The sequence below is a fragment of the Oratosquilla oratoria genome, chromosome 19, assembly GCF_046742065.1.
Source record: "Oratosquilla oratoria isolate Oo_2021 chromosome 19, ASM4674206v1, whole genome shotgun sequence".
Lineage (NCBI taxonomy): Eukaryota > Metazoa > Arthropoda > Malacostraca > Stomatopoda > Squillidae > Oratosquilla > Oratosquilla oratoria.
In genome coordinates this window covers 17,151,979-17,158,922 of record NC_134795.1, presented here as the reverse complement: position 1 = coordinate 17,158,922, position 6,944 = coordinate 17,151,979, and the positions used below count along the sequence as shown (strand labels likewise).

The 6,944-nt window shown below is 42.8% G+C and overlaps 1 protein-coding gene across 1 annotated transcript in view; it reads left to right on the top strand.

Annotated features, from left to right (window-relative positions):
• The first annotated feature begins 218 nt into the window (after window positions 1-218).
• The window catches only part of LOC143035501 (uncharacterized), a 92,156-nt gene continuing 85,430 nt past the window's right edge, over window positions 219-6,944 (top strand). The window contains exon 1 of the mRNA XM_076202368.1: window positions 219-777. The gene's annotated coding sequence lies outside the window, so the exon portion shown is untranslated. The remainder of the gene's footprint in view (window positions 778-6,944) is intronic.

Here is a 6,944-nt window from a genome sequence, read left to right as displayed (position 1 = left end):
TCTTCACTCAACAGCGGTGCAAAAACAGTTGAAGTTTCCATGCATAAATGTCTGTGTGTTCGTGCATGTGTTCGGGCAGTTGGAGGAAGGCCAGAACGCTTTGTAAGTGCATTAGTGGTGTGTGTGTCGTGAAGCAGGGAACAACGATCGCAGGAACACGTTGTCACTGACTGTTTGCAAGGGGAGAGATCCTTCGTAGGGCTCCCAGAAAACTTGAATAACTAAATCCAAAAATGTAATGAGAAAAAATTGTGTTACAGATGCTAAAAACTCTAATTCTGAGACGTCTTTTGAATATATTGTGGAATCAGAAACGTTAATGTTTCTTAAAGAAAATATATTACATAGAAAAGGAGCTCCAAATTTGTACCGTACGTAGGTGTTTGATTCTGTGAATTTGAAATAATTTCTTCTACATTTCAAGACTCGTTTTGACTTGGAAATTAAGTCACTTTCGTTTTATACAAGATATATGAATATGTTTTCAAACGGAAGCTGTTTAGTGTGAAATTTGAAACAAAAGTCACTTGCCGTAGATTTGGTAACAGAGTAAACAAAGAAAAAAATCTAAAGAAAAAATGTTATGACGATATTCTATTTTTATGAAGAAAAAGGAGGGAAAAAAGAAGAAGAGGTAGACGACTTTACTAATGCCATCCAGTCATTTCATGAATTGTCCTCTGGAAGTTAAATCTACAGGAGCGGTTTATCAACGCTGCAAGGAGCTCGGATCTTCCTCCTCCTCCTCCTCCTCCTCGTTCTGCCCGACCACAGCAGGTACTTGTTCTTCTGGGTTTGTTTCTTTCTCCTTCTCAGTTTTTACATTTAACTTTTTATTTTATTTTTCAATTTGATTTATTTTAGTTTGTGGTTTCTTTGCCGTTTTGTTCACCCAATCCTCTGGTTTTCCTTTTTGTTTACATTTTTTTTTTATCATCGTTTCCTTTTCCTAACAATGCTCGAAGGTCATAAGAACTGTCAACAAATTAATTGGATTTATAGGTAGAACTTTTTAATTTAAATTTGAAGGAATTATTCTTAATCTGTACAATGTTCTAGTAAGGCCTAACCTAGAATATTATATTCGGTGCTGGTGTTCATATTACAAGAAGGATATAGAGAAATTAGAAGGACTGCAACGTAGAGTAACAAAGCTCATTTCTAGATTGCGGAACGAGCTTTACGAAGAGCGCTTAAGTGAATTAAATTTGTTCAGTCTCTCGTAACGGAGACTGAGAGGGAATCTACTCGAGGTTTTCAAAATTGTAAAAGGAATTGAAAAAATGGACATAGAATATACTTTACAATTGACACCTCCAGTACAATTAGGAGTAATGGGTATAAATTTTTAGGAAAATATTTCCAAACACACGTAGCAAAATACTCTTTCTTCGACCGTGTTTTTAATATATGGAATGGTCATCGATTGTTTCTCTTTAGAGATATTCAAAAAACGTTTTGACATCTACTTGGTTACAAATCCCAGACTAGAATGATTTGACCTTAAATATAATAATAATAATAATAATGATAATGATAATAATAATGATAATAATAATAGTAATAATAATAATAATAATAATAATAATAATAATAATAATAATAATAATAATAATAATAATAATAATAATAATAATGATAGTAGTAGTAATAGTAATAATAATAATGATAATAATAATAATAATAATAATAATAATAATAATAACAATAATATTAATAATAATAATAATAATAATGATAGTAGTAGTAATAATAATAATAATAATAATAATAATAATAATAATAAATCAAGTTCCTAAACGGCCATGTAAGAAACAATAGTTCTATTGCTGTTCGTCTCTCCTTGTAACTCCTCCTCATCCTCCCCCTCCTCCTCCTCCTCCTCCTCCTCCTCCTCCTCCTCCTCCTCCTTTTTCCTTCCTCTTTCCCACCTTCCTCCTCCACCTCCTCCTCTTCCTCCTCCTCCTCCTCCTCCTCCTCCTCCAATTTTCCTTCTTTTCCCTCCTAATTCCCCTCCACCTCCTTCTTTTCTACCTCCTCCTTCTCCTTCTCCTTCTCCTTCTCCTTCTCCTTCTCCTTCTTCTCCTTCTTCTTCTCCTCCTTCTCCTTCTCCTTCTCATTCTCCTTCTCCTCCTCCTCCTCCTCCTCCTCCATTTTCCTCCTTCTTTCCCTCCTTTCTTCCCCACCACTTCCTCCTCCTTTTCCTCCTCCTCCTCCTCTACCACCTCCTCCTCCTCCCTCTCCATGTCCTCCTGCTCCTCCATCACCATATCCTCCTCCTCCTCCTCCTCCTCCATTTTTCCTCCTTTCCCTCCTTCCTTCACTTCCATCTCATCCTACTCTACCCTCTCCTCCTCCTCCTCCATTTTTTTTCTTCTTTTCTTCCTTCCTTTCCCTCCACCTCCTCCTCCTTCTCCTCCTCCTCCTCCTCCTCCTCCTCTACCACCTCTTCCTCTTCCTCCTCCACCACAGCCTCCTCCTCCTCCTCTTCCTCCTCCTCCTCTTACTAAGTGAATTATATATGTTCAGTCTCTGGAAACGGAGACTGAAAGGAGTAATTGAGGTTTTTAAAATTGTCAAAGGAATTGGAAACATGAATGTGGAAAAATATTTTACAATTGACACCTCCAACTCAACTAGGAGTGATGGATCCAAAATTGTAGGAAAACGACATCAAACAAACGTGGCGAATTACTCTTTCTTCAATCGCCTTGTTCATATACGGAATGGTTCACCATCCAACGTCATCGACTGTTCCATTGTAGAGGTATTCAGAAAGTGTTTCGATATCGAGCTAAAAATCCCTCGACTAGAATTGTTTGTTCCTATATAGATAAAAAAAGAAGAAGAAGAAGAAGAGGAAGAAGAAGAAGAAGAGGAAGAAGAAGAAGAAGAAGATGAAGAAGAAGGAGAAGAAGAAGAAAAAGAAGAAGAAGAAGAAGAAAATTGATAAGAAGAAGAAGAAGGAGAAGGAGATGATGATGAAGAAGAAGAAGATGAAGAAGAAGAAGACGAAGAAGAAGAAGAAGAAGAAGAGGAAGAAGAAGAAGAAGAAGAAGAAGAAGAAGAAGAAGAAGAAGAAGATGAAGATGAAGATGATGAAGAAGAAGAACAAGAAAAAGGAGAAGAAGAAGGAGAAGAAGAAGAAGAAGAAGAAGAAGAAGAAGAAGAAGAAGAAGAAGAAGAAGAAGAAGAAGAAGAAGAAGAAGAAGAAGACGAATAAGAAACATGGACCATTTGCTGTTCGTTAGTCCATGTGAGTCCTTATGATTACTCTCTTCTTCCTTCTCGTTCTCTTCCTCTTCTTCTCCTCTCTTCCTCATCTCCTGTTCCTCCCCCTCTCTTCTCCTCCTCCTCATTCCTTTCCTTCCACCTCTCCCTATTTCACCTCCTCCTCCTCCTTTTCCTCCTCCTCCTTTTCCTCCTCATTCTCCTCTTCCTCTTCCTCCCCTCCCCTTTTCTCATCTTCCTACTCTCTTTCTCTTATTTTTTTCTCTTCCTCCTCGTCCTCCTCCTCATTATCCTTATCCTCCTCCTTCTTCTTCTCTTCCTCCTCCTCCTCCTTCTCCTCTTCCTATTTCTCTTCCTCCTCCTACTCCTTTTCCTTCTCCTCCTCCTCCTTCTCTTCTCCATCCTCCTCCTTCTCCTTCCCTCCTCCTCCTTCTCCTCCTCCTCCTACTTCTCCTCTTACTTTTACATAATCTTTTTCATCCTTACCCTCTTCCCCTTCCTTTTCTTCCTCCTCTTCCTCTTTCCATTCCTCCTTCTCCTCTTCATCCTTCTCCTCCTCGTCTTCTTCCTCCTCATGTTGGCCTTCGTCCTCTTTTTTTCTTCCTTTTCTCCTCTACCTCCTCTTCCTCATTCTCTTCGTCTTCCTCTTCTTCCTATTCTTCTTCCTCCCCTTCTTCCTCCTCTTTCTCCTCTTCCTAATCTACATCTTCGTCCACCTCTTCTTATTCCTCCTTCCGTTCTTACTCATTCTATTATCTTCTTCTTTCCGTACTCCTCCTCCTCCTCCTACTCCTCCTCCCCCTCCTCCTCCTCCTTATCTTCTTTCCCCTGCTCCTCTTCCTCCTCCTCCTCCTCCTCCTCCTCCTCCTCCTTATCTTCCTTCCCCTGCTCCTCTTCCTCCTCCTCCTCCTCCTCCTCCGCCTCCTTATCTTCCTTCCCCTGCTCCTCTTCTTCCTCATTTTTCTCTTCCTCCTCCATTTCCCCTTCCCGTTTCCCTCTTCCTCGTTCTCTTCCTTCTCCTCCTCGTGCTGTTCTTCCTTGTTCCCCTGGTCTTTCTCCCCTTCCTCCTCCCCATCCCTCCTCTCCTCCTCCTCCTTCTTCTCCTGCTCCTCCTTCTCCTCCTCCTCTTCTTCTTCCTCCTCCTGCTGCTGCTCCTTCTCCTCCTCCTCCTCCTCCTCCTCCACACCTCCCTCCCCTACAGGTTTCACCTCTTTCTCCTTCTCCTCCTCTTCCTCCTCCTCCTCCTCCTCTTCCTCCCCTCTTCCTCCTCCTCTTCCTCTTCCTCTTCCTCCTCCTCCTCCTCCTTCTCCACCACCACCTCCATCTTCACCTCCACCTCCACCTACACCTCCACCTCCACCTCCCCTCCTCCTCCTTCCCTCCGCCTCCTTCTTTCCTCTTTCACGTTTTTCTCCTCCCTCTAATTCTCCTCTTTCTTCTTCTTCTTCTTCTTCTTCTTCTTCTTCTTCTTCTTCTTCTTCTTCTCTCTCTCCCCCATCCACTCTTACTACCTATCTACCTTTTCCTTCTTCTCCTCCTCTTCCTTCTCCTCTTCCTTCTCCTCCTCTTCCTTCTTCCCTACCTTCTCTTTCACTTCCTCTTCTTCTTTTATTCCTCTTCTTCTTTCTCCTCCTCTTTTTCTTCCTCCCCTTCCCCTTCTTCTTCTTCTTCTATTTCTCTTCTTCCTCCTCCTCGTCTTCTTCTTTCTCACCTTCCTCTTTCTCCTCCTCCTCCTCCTCCTCCTCCTCCTACTGGTCTTGTTTCTTCTCTTCCTCTTCCTCTTTCCCCGGATCCTACTCCTCCGTCTTCCTCCTCCTCCTCGTCCTCCTCCTCCTCCTCCTCCTCCCTCTTCCTCCTCCTCCTCCTTCTCTTCATCTTCCTCCTCCTCTTCGTGCTCTTTCTCCTCTTCTCCTCCTCCTCCTATTCCTTTTCCTCTTTGTTCTCCTCTTTCTATCCCTCCTCCTCCGTCCTCTTCTTCCTCCTCTTCCTCCAATTTCTCTTCCTCTTTCTCCTCCTCCTCCTTCTCCTCCTCCTCCTCCTCCTTTGCCTCCTATTCTTCTTCCTCTTTCTTCTCCTCTCCCCGTCCTTCCTCCTCCTTCTCCTCGTATTCCTCTTCCTCTTTTTCTCTCCCCCTACTCCTCCTCCTCCTCCTCCTCTTCCTCCCTCTCCTTCTCCTCCACGTAATCCTCCTCCTCCTCTTCCTCCTCCTCCTCCTCTTCCTCCTCCTCCTCTTCCTCCTCCTCCTCTTCCTCCTCCTCCCCTTTTTCTTCTTCCTATTCCTTTTTGTTTTCCCTCCTCTTCCTCCCTCCCTCCCCCCCTCCCTCTCTCCTCCGATGCACGCGCGTGTGCCGGTACAGTTAGTGGCGTTCCTCCGCGCGGGGCGATGTTTTGATGGTAAACATGAGTCTCGGCGGATCCGCCGCGGCCACCGCCACCGCCACCGCCACCGCTGCACGCATCATTGCAGACTTCCGCGAGTAGAGAGTCTCTAGTAGAGGGTCTCGAATTCAATGCTGACTAGAATACGAAGAGGAGGAAGAGTCGGGAGGAAAGAAGAAGAGGAAGAGGGAAGGAAGAAGAAGAAAGGGTAGAGGCGGAAAGGAAGAAAGAGTACTGGAGGAGAAAGAAGAGGAAGAGGAATGAGAGGATGACGGGGAGGAAGAAGGAGAAGAAGAAGAAGAAGAAGAAGAAAAAGAAGAAGAAGAAGAAGAAGAAGAAGAAGAAGAAGAAGAAGAAGAAGAAGAAGAAGGTCATCACATTGCGAAGCCCAAGAAGAAGAAAAAGAAGAAGAAAATCATCACATTGTTAAGTCTAATAATAATAAGAAGAAGGTCATCACATTGTGAAACCCAAGAAGAAAAAGAAGAAGATCATCACATTGTGAAGTTTAAGAAGAAGAAGATCATCACATTGTGAAGTCCAAGCAGAAGATAAAGAAAGGAAAATGGAGAAAGCTAAACGTAAAAAAAAGAGGAAGAAGAAAAAGAAGAAGAAGAAAAGAAGAAGAAATATAGAACATATGAAAACAAACGGAAAAGAAAAAGGGAATAAAAAGAAAAAGAAATACAAAGAAAAGAAAGAAAGAAGAAGAAGAAAAAGAAGAAGAAGAAGAAGAAGAAGAAGAAGAAGAAGAAGAAGAAGAAGAAGAAGAAGAAGAAGATGAAGAAGAAGAAGAAGAAGATAAAGAAAAGGAAGACAAAGACGAAGTGAGAGGGGCCAGGCAGCGCTCAACCCGCACGAGCCTAGTGGGGACCCCACAAAAGTTACCAGCCCCCACGTAAACATGAGATAAATCACACAGACTAAACAATTCACATAAGCACGGTAGTCAACTCACGGAAGGAATCAATCCAAATTGGCTTAGTGACCATTTCATGCAAGCATAGGGATACACTAAAAAAAAAAAAAAAAAAAAAAAATAACTTCTGCAAGTACAGCAATGAACCCACACCAACACAGCAGACAACCTCGACACACAAACACACGAACTCACACAGGAGCCGTAGCGATCATTTCATAGTCTTAGTGATCCATGTACAAGAACATAGTAATCAATCCACAGAGCATAGTGATCAGCTCATGTTAAGTACAGTTTGATAACGCTCAGACGGCAGTGAACTCACAAAGCGTAACGATCAACCCACATGTGCCACCACGAAGCGACAGCTAAACCTTGACAATACAAATGGCCCAGCTCGGCGCCATGCACTACC